We start from the raw sequence: 16,038 nt of genomic DNA on the forward strand, positions 1-16,038 counted from the left end.
GTATATCGACATTATGTGTCCTCCATCGAGCTAACATGATAACTCTACCACGTGTACACCTTCTGAGTCGTTTGATTTCATCTATGCAGACACGTAGCTGCCCTTCTTCAACTGAACAGATTTAACTGCCGCTTATGTCTAGGTGCAATAGAGAAATTCAACTACCAGCAAAAGGCAAAAGTTTGGAGAGAATCTGTTTCAGACATTAATCTTCTTTTAATGCAGTCTCAGAATCTGAGAGTGGTAAAAGTGTGCAGATGCCAAGCAAGTGCCCATTAAGGCATACAAAATATTCAATCTGATCTTCATAAGATCACAATCTTGTGTGCGCACTTTTAGGGATCATTTTGGCTTGAAACATGCTCCATACCTTGGCACGACAATATGGGCAAATTTCTTTTGGATGCAATTATACATGTTTTTCAATCAGCGTTTTCCTTACCTTTGATTTCCCAAAAGCTTTAAATACTCCTTGAAATAATCCCATGTCACCATCCTCTCCTTGGTCTAGATGCTCACAAGGATCTGTCGCATACAGAGTATTGCTTCTGCACTGTGGTACAAGAAAACTCTTGCCAGATGTCCGTGAAAATCTTGTTCTATATACAAAGTGTCCTGTTATAGGCTTCAACTGGAAAACATTGCTACTATCAGAGCATCCTGAACAATAGATCATAAGCTTTCTGAGAGCACTCCAATTCCCATCAATGGTGCCATGACTACCTCCATCAAGGAGATCAGCTACCATTTTTGGTGCTTGGGACTTACAAAACTCCTTCCAGAGAACCCGTTTGGCTATGTCTTCAAACCATTTGCAAACACAAGCTATAGAACAAAGGACCCTAGGGTTCCAATTAAAATATTTAAATACAAGCAACAACACTATTTCGCTAAGGTGGCCATTGGTACTGCAAATACAAGAGCCTGAGTGTATGCAATGAAATCTCTTTACCGTCATTGTTTAGGATATGTCCTTGCTAGCAATTAACTATCTAGACACCAAAGTGGAGCCGTAATGCTTATCTCAAAATGTGTGAAATAAACAATGGTGAAAAGTAAGTACTCTGGATAACAGCTTAGCTATTGATGTGTTGCACTTCCCAAATAATCCAATTCTGTCTCTCTAAAGTTTTAGACACCCCTTCAATCGGTTAATAGTTCCAAACGAGCATCCCACTGGCTCATCTTCAAACTGTTTACAAAGAGACTGTCTGCTAGAAAGCATGACGCTCAACTTATGAACCTTGCATTTGGACATCATAGGAGTAGAAAAGCGATGAACCCTTATTCCATACAAATGATTTAGCTCAGCTAGAAACCTGAAACATGAACATCAATCGGTATATAAATCAATACAACTGATGGCCTTATATTTCAGTTTGTATTTCCTTCAAATACAAAAGTTTAGTTTCCTTTTTATGCTATATTTAGTTGTTATTAAAGTTGAGATGGAATTGGATTAAATCCAAAGTTAAGCATTGAGAGTTAAGCTGCTACATCATGCGCAGATAGGGCGATTCTGAGCATTGCCGGGTGGAGGGGTGATTCTCAGAATCGCCCCGCCACCAGTGGCGGTGGCGGGGCGGTGGTGGGAATCGCCCCTCGACCCGATGATTCTCAGAATCGCCCTATCTGCGCATGACATAGTAGCTTAACTCTGGATTTAATCCAATTCCATCTCAATAAATTTAAATGCGTAATGTGAATCAACATAATGTCATGTGAAATAAAGAGGTTAAGTACTTATCAATTTGATTGCACATGCATAACGATAACAAACTGACTACACAATACATACCACGAACGTGATATGCCATCGTCAATTTTGCACTTACATTGCGTCTCTTTTTTTCTCTGGGAATCACTTTCTGAAAATCGACAGTGTGTGTCCTCCTCTGAGTTAACATGACAATTTTTTCTATTTAAAAATGATTTTCTCTATATATCGACATTATGTGTCCTCCATCGAGCTAACATGATAACTCTACCACGTGTACACCTTCTGAGTTGTTTGATTTCATCTATGCAGACACGTAGCTACCCTTTTTCAACTGAACAAATTTAACTGCCACTTAAGTCTAGGTGCAATAGAGAAATTCAACTACCAGCAAAAGGCAAAAGTTTGGAGAGAATTTGTTTCAGACATTAATCTTCTTTTGATGCAGTGTCAAAATCTAACAGTGGTAAAAGTGTGCAGATGCCAAGCAAGTGCCAATTAAGGCATACAAAATACTCAATCTGGTCTTCATAAGATCACAATCTTGTGTGCGCACTTTTAGGGATCATTTTGGCTTGAAGCATGCTCCATACCTTGGCACGACAATATGGGCAAATTTCTTTTGGATGCAATTCTACATGTTTTTCAATCAGCATTTTCCTTACCTTTGATTTCCTAAAAGCTTTAAATACTCCTTGAAATAATCCCACGTCACTGTCCTCTCCTTGGTGTAGATGCTCACAAGGATCTGTCGCATACAGAGTATTGCTTCTACACTGTGGTACAAGAAAACACCTGCAAGATGTCCGTGAAAATCTTGTTCTATATACAAAGTGTCCTATTATAGGCTTCAACTGGAAAACATTGCTACTATCAGAGCATCCTGAACAATAGATCATAAGCTTTCCGAGAGCACTCCAATTCCCATCAATGGTGCCATGACTACCTCCATCAAGGAGATCAGCTACCATTTTTGGTGCCTGGGACCTACAAAACTCCTTCCAGAGAACCCGTTTGGCTATGTCTTCAAACCATTTGCAAACACAAGCTATAGAACAAAGGACCCTAGGGTTCCAATTAAGAGATTTAAATACAAGCAGCAACACTGTTTCGCTAAGGTGACCATTGGCACTGCAAATACAAGAGCCTGAGTGTATGCAATGAAATCTCTTTACCGTCATTGTTTAGGATATGTCCTTGCTAGCAATTAACTATCTAGACACCAAAGTGGAGCCGTAATGCTTATCTCAAAATGTGTGAAATAAACAATGGTGAAAAGTAAGTACTCTGGATAACAGCTTAGCTATTGATGTGTTGCACTTCCCAAATAATCCAATTCTGTGTCTCTCTAAAGTTTTAGACACCCCTTCAATCGGTTAATAGTTCCAAATGAGCATCCCATTGGCTCATCTTCAAACTGTTTACAAAGAGACTGTCTGCTAGAAAGCATGACGCTGAACTTATGAACCTTGCATTTGGACATCATAGGAGTAGAAAAGCGATGAACCCTTATTCCATAAAATTGATTTAGCTCAGCTAGAAACCTGAAACATGAACATCAATCGGTATATAAATCAATACAACTGATGGCCTTAGATTTCAGTTTGTATTTCCTTCAAATACAAAAGTTTAGTTTCCTTTTTATGCTATATTTAGTTGTTATTAAAGTTGAGATGGAATTGGATTAAATCCAGAGTTAAGCATTGAGAGTTAAGCTGCTACGTCATGCGCACATGGGGCGATTCTGAGAATCGCTGGGTGGAGGGGCGATTCTCAGAATCGCCCCGCCACAACCACCACCACCGGTGGTAGGGCGATTTTGAGAATCGCCCCTCCACCTGGCGATTCTGAGAATCGCCCCATGTGCACATGACGTAGCAGCTTAACTCTGGATTTAATCCAATTCCATCTAAATAAATTTAAATGCGTAATGTCAATCAACATAATGTCATGTGAAATATAGAGGTTAAGTACTTATCAATTTGATTGCACACACATAACGATAACAAACCGACTGCACAATACATGCCATGAACGTGATATGCCATCGTCAATTTTGCACTTACATTGCGTCTCGTTTTTTCCTCTAGGAATCACTTTCTGAAAATCAACAGTGTGTGTCCTCTTCTGAGTTAACATGACAATTTTTCTAATTAAAAACAATTTTCTCTGTATATCAACATTATGTGTCCTCCATCGAGCTAACATGATAACTCTACCACGTGTACACCTTCTGAGTTGTTTGATTTCATCTATGAAGACACATAGCTGCCCTTCTTCAACTGAACAGATTTAACTGCTGCTTATGTCTAGGTGCAATAGAGAAATTCAACTATTAGAAAAAGGCAAAAGTTTGGAGAGAATCTGTTTCAGACATTAATCTTCTTTTGATGCAGTCTCAGAATCTGACAGTGGTAAAAGCCTGCAGATGCCAAGCAAGTGCCCATTAAGGCATACAAAATACTCAATCTGGTCTTCATAAGATCACAATCTTGTGTGCGCACTTTTAGGGATCATTTTGGCTTGAAGCATGCTCCATACCTTGGCACGACAATATGGGAAAATTTCTTTTGAATGCAATTCTACATGTTTTTCAATCAACATTTTCCTTACCTTTGATTTCCCAAAAGCTTTAAATACTCTTTGAAATAATCCCACGTCACTGTCCTCTCCTTGGTCTAGATGCTCACAAGGATCTGTCGCATACAGAGTCTTAAAGCTTTCCTGTCACCTTTTCCTTATCATTATTCTCACCTCATTTGTAAACTATAGGAACGAAGAACAGAGAACTATACAAAGCAATATTCAGGATATTATGGGAAAGAAAGTCAAATCTCCGAGTTCTGAAGACAAAGAAATATACAGACACCGCCTATAATAGAGATGTTGGTATTACTACTTGGGAAGGCATGTAAAGTCTACCTGAGGAAGATAATCCCAAAATGATGGAGGTTACAGCTACTGCAGGGTCACATGGGTCTTCTGAGGCATCTATTACAGAGCTAGCTTGCTCGTTCTTGCACCGGATAGTGGCGAGGCCCAAAATTCTTCCATACATGTACATGGTTAAATGGGTATTGGACAGCGCTAACATAAAAAATAGACAATTTAAGACTCAGGGTCAAGAACTTACGGAATCGTTACTTTCAAAAAATTGAAGCTTTATATCCACTAACAAAAAGCGCGCAAGAGGCAAAAAATTGCACCAGGGAAGCCTGGATCAAGGAACGAAGACAGTTTTGGGCAAAACCTCTTGAAGAGGAAAGCCTCTAATTGCTCAGTCACCTGTAAGCTTAGAAATTTGTAGGAAAGAATGCTAGAGGCAAAAAAGTAAAACTTGAATCCTAAAACCAATAGTATTTGTCAGAAATATCTTCAAAATGGTATGTATATATGCACAGCAACTGCAGACAGGCTGGAGACAAAAGGCTCAAGAAAAGGTAGAATCAATCAAAAGATTAACTAAGTTGAATTGGGATTCTTACTGGGCATATTTGGTAAAACCACACAGCCAGTGCATGAATCTCAAATGTATCATCAATTCTGCTGAGAAGATGGCACTAGCTCTTGCCGATTCCATTTTCGCAGGACAGTTAAAGTCAGAAGTTGGCCAGCCGACTCTTCTCAAACAAATGTTGAACGCTTGCGATTTCAAGGAACAGATACACAAATAGTTAGTTGTTAGTTTTAGTTTTAGATTCAATGTTAGTATTAATTTTGCTTTATTTTTGCTTGAAATGAGGATGGTCATTTAAACCGTATCCTACATTTTTGTAATAAATTATTTTTAGATTTAGTTAGTAGTATTTAAACCCTTCTCATGCATTTATAGAAGGGTCCTGAAATTTTTCAAAAACCTGTCCTTAGAACATGCACTTTTGCACCCTCCGAGGAGGTTTTGATGAATGAATGGAACATGATTTATTGATATCTGCATTTAATATCTACTACTGATGTTGCACTTCTGTACTCTTAGTGGATGTTGGATTAAGAAGTGATAAATCATTATCGCTTGAAGCTCATGAGGAGAACTAGTTATAAATGGTACTTTTATCTCTTAACTATTTTTGCCTTTGTGTTAAAGTGATATTTATGTTCAGTTGTTTATATATTGATGCGTGAATGCTTGAGTTATCACTTGGCACTTCTGTACGATGATAGCTATTTATTTATGCTTAATGAGTAGCTTATTATGCGATATGTTTTTCACAACTGTTTCGTCTAACTTTTTATACGAAGTGGTTTATCTCTATTGAATTCTTTTCTCATAACAGTTGAATGATCTTTATTACCAATTGTTATTTGAAATCATTTTAGATCGCATAACGGAAAGATTACATCCTGGGTTAGTGTAGAATTAGATATTCCTGTTTATTAGAATACGATTGCATGTTATTAGATTAGAGTTAGAATAAAAGCAATTCACTTAGGAACTTTTAGAAAGGAAGTATCAATTCTCAACACACACACACACATAAATTGGGACACTGTTGTTGGGAAAAGTATCTACTCAGAACGCCCCTATCCCACTAAGGTGTGACAATGCCTTAGCAACAAACAAGGAAAACTACTTTCGTATTCTTCTTTATGAATTATAAACGAAGAGGAATAGGATGAACCAACCTGTGTCTTTCGCTAGTCCTTTGATCCAATCTCTCTTCTCTTTGACAGCTTCCAGCTACCTGCTCCCTTACTTGCCCAGCTTCACCAAGTTCCTGCAAGATCACAGAAGAGGAAAACTACACAAAGACATAGATTTACATTCATAAATAGCTTAGGATCAGATTTAAGCTAAACATGCAAATATAACAAAACATCATTGATACACAAGCATGTAGGAGAAACTCAAATAGTTTTATTGATATAACAAGAAGATCCAGGAGGAGATACAACCAAGTGAGTCCCGATCCAGCATCTACCTCCCAGCAAAGGAATCCCTTCTTCACCTCCAACAAAGCATAAATCACCCAATGCACTAATCTCAATCTCAAAACCAACAGCAATTCTCTGCAAAGTACAAAATTCCAGCCTCTGGATCTCTGGGATGAGAGATCCATATATAGATGTATGCAAAGAGGATGAGTCAGCTTATGATTTGACTTGTGGCTTCTCTCTGTCAGTTCTTGCTTCCACTTGGAGACTGAGAGCCTCTTACTCATCCTTGGTCGAACTCAGTGAGGCAAGTGTCATTGGGGAAGATTTTGGAAGCTTCCATTGTTTGTCCACCTCGCGGAATGACACTGCCATTTGTCATTTCCCGCTCAGCGCACCCTGGTAGTGCATTTAGGTGCGTTGCAACACACCTAGCTAGTGTAATGGGGTGCTATGCAACGCAGGTGGCTAGTGGAGCAGCTGAAATGATCCTGATTTGACTGTTTCTGAGTAGTTTCTGGTGGAGAACTTCTGGGAGAAGCTGTAATTGGTTGACCTTGTTCCTTTAGGGGCAGGAACAACACTTTTAGGGACTTTGGATCCCTTGGATTATGGACATTTCATGCTTAGAGCTGTAAGGCACAAAAATGTCTATAACAGTTGCCCCCTAAAGTATGAGGCCGTTTATCGGGTGAAATGCTTTATTAGGAGGATCCGAAGTTCTTTCAATGCTGGGAGGAGACCTGTAATAAGATACAATACAATACATTATTTTCATACTGTTTTCATGATCTAGCTGAGGTGGGCATTCCCATGCTCAGCTTTATAAATTCATTTTTATGTACACAGGACAGACAATCGTCTGATGGTAGACTGATGATTTTGATGAAGTCATCATCCTTTTGGTAGGATGATTATCTGTGCTGTAATGCTGTACATGTCAATGTCTTTATTTTTCCTGAATATATATCGCAGCCCGGATGGATGAAACTAGATCTGGGGTCTTCAATCTCGTCCGATCTTCACTCGAAGTACAAGTCAATCCATGTGAAAAATGTTTTGAATTCGAACATGGAAAGACATCGCTTGATTACCAGTCAATGATGTAAACTGTTAACAAGCGCGAGAGGAATCACTGATAAGGATGATGACCCTCAAGGTACTGCAGTACAATTCACGTGGTGTGAATAAAGGACTTGGCGTCGAACACCATGCAAAATCTTTCGGTCGAAGGTCATTGATGTATACCTGTCACCGGAAGTGAGAAACTTGCCATTGAGGCATGCAAGCTTCAAAGTACTGAATGGGGTGTTCCTAGATCAACTTCTTGGATAATGAGCTGATGTCGACAAGAAGTGATCCGTCAAAGGAGGGCCTTAATGAATCCCACATCAATGACACGGAACGGAGCAAATGATTTTGATGGAGGTGAAAACGATCTGATGATATATGGTTCAGGGTGGCGGCCATGAAAGAATGAAGTATAATGTATGGTAGTGGATGGGACACGGGTGACTTCTCTGGATGACTTCTCTTGAACATGTCGGCGACACTTATGTGATGGATCGGTAGCATTTACCCCAATGTGGATGGTATGGCATGACCATGGTGATGTGATCGGTGAATGAAACAACCCAACCCGACTCAGGCACGGAGTGGAAGTGTCATGTTCAAGAGCGACTTGCTACCAATAAAGATTCTTTGAGTTTTTCCCAATTTTTCCCCAGTCATTGCTGACCAGTACCTCTTTATTTTTGTCAAGCTTGAGGAGGATAACATATGCTTGTTCTATAATTTGCCCTTCGGGCAAACCCATCGCTATGTTTTAACGAGCCTAGCGATAGTGAAACTCGTTCTCGTCTAAAGACAAGTTTGTCACTATTAATCTTTTTAACGAGTCTAACGACAAAGATAACTCGGTCCTTTTCATTTTTAGAGAGTCTGAAAAGGTACGTAAAGGTAACTCCGAAATTCCTTTTTCGTCATCTAATCCCTTAAGTCCGAAAAAGTATAAAACAATACAGAAGGGATGAATTTTCGATAGTTTTAACGAGCCGAACAACACAAGCGCTCGATCTTTTTGTGCAATAATCCCTCATGTCCAAAAAGATTAAAATCTAGAGGAGGGATAGCACTTCCAGTCGCTTTAACGAGCTGGAAGGCCAAAACTCGGCAATCTTTTCATATTTTACGAGTCAGATGAAAAGAGCTTAAAGAAGACTCATCTTTTGAGGAACGAGTGATAAAATGGGTAGCAGCTAATTCCAGGTAAGGGTTGGAATTTTCCAATCACGGCAGTGTCACAAGGATGGCTAGTGAAATCACTCTTCGCAGTTGTTCCTCAAAATGGGTAAACAATCAAATGGAGGTGAATGATTGGCCAATGGAAAAGTGGAGGTGACGGTGCAAACACGACCAAGGCTTTAATGGCTGATAATGTTACATTCACGGTGGTTATTTACCGGATGATAGTTCATTTTTTAACGAGCTTAAACGCGGATTTAAACACTTGCTCAGTCTTATATTTATTTTTTAACGAGCATGAACTATGTGCTAAAACTGCTCGATAATCTAGTCATATGATAAGAATGTCTCATATAAAACGGCAACATTTAGATTTTTGCCCCACATCCTTTCTTTATGCGAGTTAGGAAACGACTAGTCCTACGAGTTTAAAGGGTTAGCCTACAGGTTTAAAGGGAGGACCTAAAAATTTAAAAAATAAATAGCCGCCCCTTGCTTGCATTCCAAAAGGTTTGCATGCCCCCAGGTATAAAATACGATTTCAAGGTTACCCCTCAATTTGTAGACAAAACATTTGTTCTATCAGGAAAGGCCTACCTCTTTCAGGTTACCAAAGATTGTCTCATTCGCGTTACAAATGAAACACTTCCTCGGCGATGTCTACCAAGATAAACAAAGGTGAGTGACAACGAGCGCCACACACATAACTTTGACAAGAGAATCTTATTCTAGAATAACCCCCTTTCCACTGACGGACGGGGTACAGACTAGTCATATTCTCCCGCGGAAACCTACCCTATACCTGAAGTTTTCCTGCCGAAGCAGACCAGGACGCATGCCCCCTGGGTTCCAGTCATATCCCTCCGAATTACTCGCGCTCATCGGGAGGACGAACCGTGGGTTGAGACATTTCTTGCGTGAAGAGACCATTTAGGGATGGTATATGACCATTTGCAATGCGTGATCCGGAAAATGAAAGCTGGTCCACGAGCTTGACCACTCTTCCTTCGTGCGGAAAACACATTACTCTAAAGAGTGAGGAGACGATGGCTCCCATGCAATAAATATAGTCTCGTCCAAGGAGTAGGTTATAATCCAAGGGTCCTTGAACGACCATTACGTTCATTTGAACTGTCTTCCCTTTCAATGTTATGGGCACATTGGGGAGGATCCCTAAAGGTCGATTGGTTCCTTTATCAAAGCCTGTCAGATTTCTCATCTCAGGAAAAAGCGATGGCGAACCAAGCGCTTTCCAAGCAATAGAGGAAAGGATACTCACAGAAGCCCCCTCATCTATGATGGTACCAGCCATGACCATTCTATATATTTGGACGATAATTCGGAATGGTATGCTTGCTGGTAAACGGGGTCTGCCTAGTTGATTCCAGTCGAAGGAGACAACTAGGTTGCTTCGAGGTGGGACCGAGTAGACGGCCGGGTACGGCTCTGACGAACTTCCTTCCTGCGGTAAAGGAATGGGTAGGTTGCTCCCGTGTTCATCGGAGTCTGTGTTGATGAAGAGAATTTGGACGGTGTCATCCTTGTTCTCTCTAGTGACTGTGTCATTCGAAGATGAAACCTCTGAACGCAAGACCGGGTCAACTGCCGCCTCGACCTTTTAACTTTCGTCGGGTATGGATTCAGCTGGTTCATCTTCAATGACAAGCGCTTCAGCTGACCACTTGAGCGGGCTAGCTGGATTCTCAACTAACGAAGGACTCGGCAAGAGTTTTTTTATATCCAGGAGGAAGTCGTAATGGTGAAACCGGACGATCATCCAAAACTCTTTTAGCTTCGTCTAAGAAGGGACAACGGTGGATGGCGTGATCGCCTTCGCACAGTTTACAGGGAGATCTAGCTCTCCCTTTTTGTCCTGGGGCTTCACTTTCGCTAGTTGACGGTGTGCTTTCAACATGGCCATCAAAGGTTGACGACACCGGATTGTGCAAACGGGGAGACCAGTCCCTTAGTATCCGAGGGATGCAAGGACAATCTCTGTGAAAGTGGTCTCCCTTGCAAATGACACATGGCGATTTAGGCCTGGTCGGTGCAGTGTGTGGATTTTCGTTAGACGACACTCGTTTGCCCCCATTTGCTTTTGGCTCCTTCTTCTTCTTCTCTTTCTTCTTCTTTTCCTTCTTCTCCTTAGGAACTTGACTTTTGGCTTTGCCAGCCCCATCAAGCGAAGAGGAAGGAGGAGAGGAAGAATTAGAGGAAGTAGAAGGTTGGTGGGTAACTCTAGACTGGTCTAACTGCTGATTCGATTGTTCAAGAATAGTGGTGTTCTGAACAACATTGGTTGAGAAGAGCCAGACTGGCAAGCCAATTGTCAGTCCTGGAAGCGACAATGTGGCCATATGGGGTGCACCAACATCTCCCCGAGAGGAGAAGGGACTAGGATTTCCACCAAGGGGAATTCCTTGGTTGGTAGACTCCATTTTCTCAACCTAAGATCAACGTAGGAAAAGGGTATGAATATTCCGTTTAAAATAAATTTTAAGATGCTTGGACACAACTTGTTTTTTCAGTTTTTAAGAGTCGAGAAAAAACAAAAGATGACTCTGGTCTCCTTCAATTTTTAATGAGCCTGAAGTGACAAGTGCTCAGATGGACCTTTTCCGTTAAGGAGTCTGAAAAGGAACAAAAGGGACTGCTCTGGAGATCTAGGTAGAGGGTGTGCCAAACCAATCACAAAACTGCAGAATACGTTTTACGGTACGACAGTCAATCTTCCCGAATGCTGTGTTCGGTGCATTGCGATCAGTAGGGCGGCCGACACGGCTTCCTATGGATAAAAGGTTTTAAGCCTATAGGGATCTCCCAATATATACTCGACGGTACGTGGGAGCACAATCCGTATTGGCACTTATCGTCTCACAGTGGAGGAATCACCCAACCATCAGTGAGGACAACAGTTACCAGGCTTTACGACGCCGGAACACGTCTCTAGCCTAGACCTCTATGTTGTGCGTTAAGTTCCGAAGCGTTGTTAGATTCATTCAATTTATTTTAAGTTGATCTTTCTTAGAAGTTTGCCTTTTGGGATCACCACGAGATGTAGATATAATTCCTAAATGCAATCTAAAGATGATAAGCAAGCTTTTATCTCTTTTCAGCAATGAAAATCCTAGCTACAAGGGGAAAAGAAAGACACAATCTTTTCTCAAAGAGCAAAGAGCACACTGTAAATGCACTTTTCCTAAATCAAGTCATACAAACTATCAATATGCAAATGCACATATGCATGTATTTGTTTTCACTTTCTTAATATTGATGCCTAAAAAGAAAGTTGATGTACAAATCTGAATTTGCTTTCAAGTGAAAAACACAAACAAGCTTCTTTTCGAAATCAAAAGGTAGAGAAGATTACGACACTTTATGATTTTGAAATAAACACTTGTTTCGACACTAGAAAGTGACAAATTCAAACCAAAGGTAAAAGTAAAAGGTATAATCAACTGTCAACAGAAAACAACCTTTCTCCTAAGATCAAAATCGACACTTACGACAGATCTAAATCCAAGGACGACAGTATGACTATTCTACTTTTCAATGGAAAACTGTAAATGATGTAACAAACACACAAAGAACATCTACAATCTTTTTGTACAAAGAAACTGAATTGCACCGCAGGTAGCCCTCTCGGGACCTGCGTTGAAATGCAGAACCTCTTCACAGAGCCTGCGCTGGGGCAGAAACGAGACTTCTATCCGGGTTCTGGGTCACGGTTTGCAGTTTAATCTATGGTTTTTGGCCGAGTAAAAGCAATCAGTAAGGTACAATCAGAGGGATGATTTAAAGGAGGACTAAGAGCTATCACAAAGGGCAATCAGATCATTTGTGGATCAGCTGTTCAAATCATAAACAAATCTAGTGAGTGGATTGAAGTAGCAGCTACTTTGCATTTGATAATGGCAAATGCAGTTCGATTGCTACTTCTGTGTTTATGAAACAAAAAACAAGAGAAACACAAATAAACTAACTAGACACGATCCCCAGCGGAGTTGCCATTTTGTTGTTGGGAAAAGTATCTACTCAGAACGCCCCTATCCCACTAAGGTGTGACAGTGCCTTAGCAACAAACAAGGAAAACTACTTTCGTATTCTTCTTTATGAATTATAAACGAAGAGGAATAGGATGAACCAACCTGTGTCTTTCGCTAGTCCTTTGATCCAATCTCTCTTCTCTTTGACAGCTTCCAGCTACCTGCTCCCTTACCTGCCCAGCTTCACCAAGTTCCTGCAAGATCACAGAAGAGGAAAACTACACAAAGACATAGATTTACATTCATAAATAGCTTAGGATCAAATTTAAGCTAAACATGCAAATATAACAAAACATCATTGATACACAAGCATGTAGGAGAAACTCAAATAGTTTTATTGATATAACAAGAAGATCTAGGAGGAGATACAACCAAGTGAGTCCCGATCCAGCATCTACCTCCCAGCAAAGGAATCCCTTCTTCACCTCCAACAAAGCATACATCACCCAATGCACTAATCTCAATCTCAAAACCAACAGCAATTCTCTGCAAAGTACAAAATTCCAGCCTCTGGATCTCTGGGATGAGGGATCTATATATAGATGTATGCAAAGAGGATGAGTCAGCTTATGATTTGACTTGTGGCTTCTCTCTGTCAGTTCTTGCTTCCACTTGGAGACTGAGAGCCTCTTACTCATCCTTGGTCGAACTCAGTGAGGCAAGTGTCATTGGGGAAGATTCTGGAAGCTTCCATTGTCTGTCCACCTCGCGGAATGACACTGCCATTTGTCATTTCCCGCTCAGTGCACCCTGGTAGTGCATTTAGGTGCGTTGCAACGCACCTAGCTAGTGTACTGGGGTGCTATGCAACGCAGGTGACTAGTGGAGCAGCTGAAATGATCCTGATTTGACTGTTTCTGAGCAGTTTCTGGTGGAGAACTTCTGGGAGAAGTTGTAATTGGTTGACCTTATTCCTTTAGGGGCAGGAACAACACTTTTAGGGACTTTGGATCCCTTGGATTATGGAAATTTCATGCTTAGAGCTGTAAGGCACAAAAATGTCTATAACAGACACTGGTCCCATATCCCCGGTCGGACCCACTATACCAAACGGAAAATGAGCTGCTAACCAAGGTCCGGACCGGGTGGGTATCCCCTTTGTTGTAGACCCGATTTTTGGGGCTTCAACAGGTACTTATTTGGTACATGATATTTCTTCTTAATAAACAAAATCATTTGTATAGTGATGTGTGGTTTAATGGTAAGTCTATTTGGGCGAACCTCAAGAGACTGCGGTTCAAATCTCATTGAGTACATGACCTGTTATGGTGGCGGCTACTTGGTAGTTGGATGTACTATTGGTGTTATAGTGGCAGCTAGGAGGATTGATCCTAGGTCTCCCATAGATTAGGACTGGCAGTTACCGATTCACCATGTGGTTAAAAAAAAATAAGATCATTCAATAAGACTAAATTTGAATTTTTAATTTATTATTAAAAATTTTAATTAATGGTTATAAAAATATTTAAAATAATAAATAATTATATTCAATATATTTTATATTTTATAAATTTTAATCTTAAAAATATTATATTCAAAATTTATTATTTATATTTGTATTAATTTAGAAAATCTTTTAAATAAATATTATTTTATAAAATTGTTATTCATATATTAATGATCAAGTTTTATACATATCTTACATGTGATTTTAATAAAAATCTAACAGATATTTTTAAAGACTTGAGTTTAACTTGTTTAATCTGTAGAATTCAAGTGCTTATGGGGTATTCAAGGTGCTGAATGATTTATAAAATACTTGAGTTTAAATTGTTTAATCTGTAGAATTTGAGTGCTTTTGGGGGTTTTCTGGGGGTTTTCAAGGTGCATAATCCATTTATGCATTCAAAAATGCATTTTAAACAACAAAAAGTCACATTCTTTCTTGAAATTGTTTTATTGAATGTTTATTTCATCTATAAGTTAGACTACACCTGGAAAATATAATGGAAAACCCTCTAATAGATAAACTATCACTTATGTATTATTATAATGTTTAATTAATGTCCATCATATTAATATTAAATAAAGTTATTATATATAATATTTATATGAATTTTGAATTTTATATATATATATATATATATATATATATATTAGCTACATTCAATCGTTTACATATCAAAATAATGTGGGTTTTTAAGAAAAAAATGTAATTTCATTAAGATAAACAAATTTACATGTTGTTTGTCTATTGCGCCGTGAGAGATGTTCACCTATTGGTGATCCTGTAAAGATATGTTGTCAAAAACAAAGTCTTTTTCATGTTGCATATATACAATAAGAGTTATATTTCAAAGAGTGCATCAGAATATCCTACTTCTGAACTGTCGTCCAAAAACCGGTCCTATATGAAATATAATATACATGCACTATTGTTTGAGCTAAAATATATGAAAATTATAAAGCTAGTAATAACTAATAAAATTGTTCATCTGCTATGCCATCAAAGAAAGGGTGGCGAAAATATTTGATTGTGACCCCTTTCATCTGCTAATTGATCTTCCAACTGCCCAAAAGCTGCATAACGCCCTCCTTAGAGAGTTGGTCTGATGTGTGGTTCCTTTCCCTGTAGATTTGTTTGCTAGAAATCATCTTAAAATGATGTTTAAGATGGTGATCCTCCTCAAGAATGAGACATAAAGTGTGAATATGACAGTGTTTCATTTTATGATGGTGATCCTCCTCAAGAATGAGACATAAAGTGTGATTATGAAAATGTTGCACCTTCTTGAGAAAATTAATAGCAATCATGGAATCATTAAATATATGAATAAAAAAGATCCTTTTTTCAATGGAAAAATAGAGGAAAAGCTTTAGACTCAACAACTCTACATAATTGTTAGATCCTCTTCCAAGTCCACTCTAGGGCTTGAAAGAATGGTTTTCATGCATGTATAATAATGCACCTCGCCCATAGGAACCATTTGCAGAGGCTGCGACATCAAAATATACCGAGGCAAGAGAGCTATCATATTGCTCAATCACAATATTATGCCAGGGGGATGTTTCTTCCACAGAGAGAAGATTGAAGTCAACCAAAACTTTTGGTACCATTCCTTCCAAACATCCGTAAAAAAATTGCCCCAACCTAGATTAAGACACCACCCAATTTATCCTTAATATGGCTCCAGGCACCCTTTGAGATAGTGCACTATA

At 39.3% G+C, this 16,038-nt stretch overlaps 2 pseudogenes; both read right to left on the minus strand.

Moving 5' to 3' along the window:
* Positions 1-205: 205 nt before the first annotated feature.
* On the minus strand, positions 206-1,181 carry LOC149177757 (EID1-like F-box protein 1 pseudogene; annotated as a pseudogene).
* Positions 1,182-2,145: 964 nt separating this feature from the next.
* On the minus strand, positions 2,146-3,113 carry LOC149177758 (EID1-like F-box protein 2 pseudogene; annotated as a pseudogene).
* Between the last annotated feature and the right edge of the window lie 12,925 nt (positions 3,114-16,038).

This window comes from Pinus tabuliformis, chromosome 4_1, assembly GCF_031772625.1.
Source record: "Pinus tabuliformis cultivar Carrire ecotype Pingquan chromosome 4_1, CPIR1, whole genome shotgun sequence".
In the NCBI taxonomy this organism is placed as follows: domain Eukaryota; kingdom Viridiplantae; phylum Streptophyta; class Pinopsida; order Pinales; family Pinaceae; genus Pinus; species Pinus tabuliformis.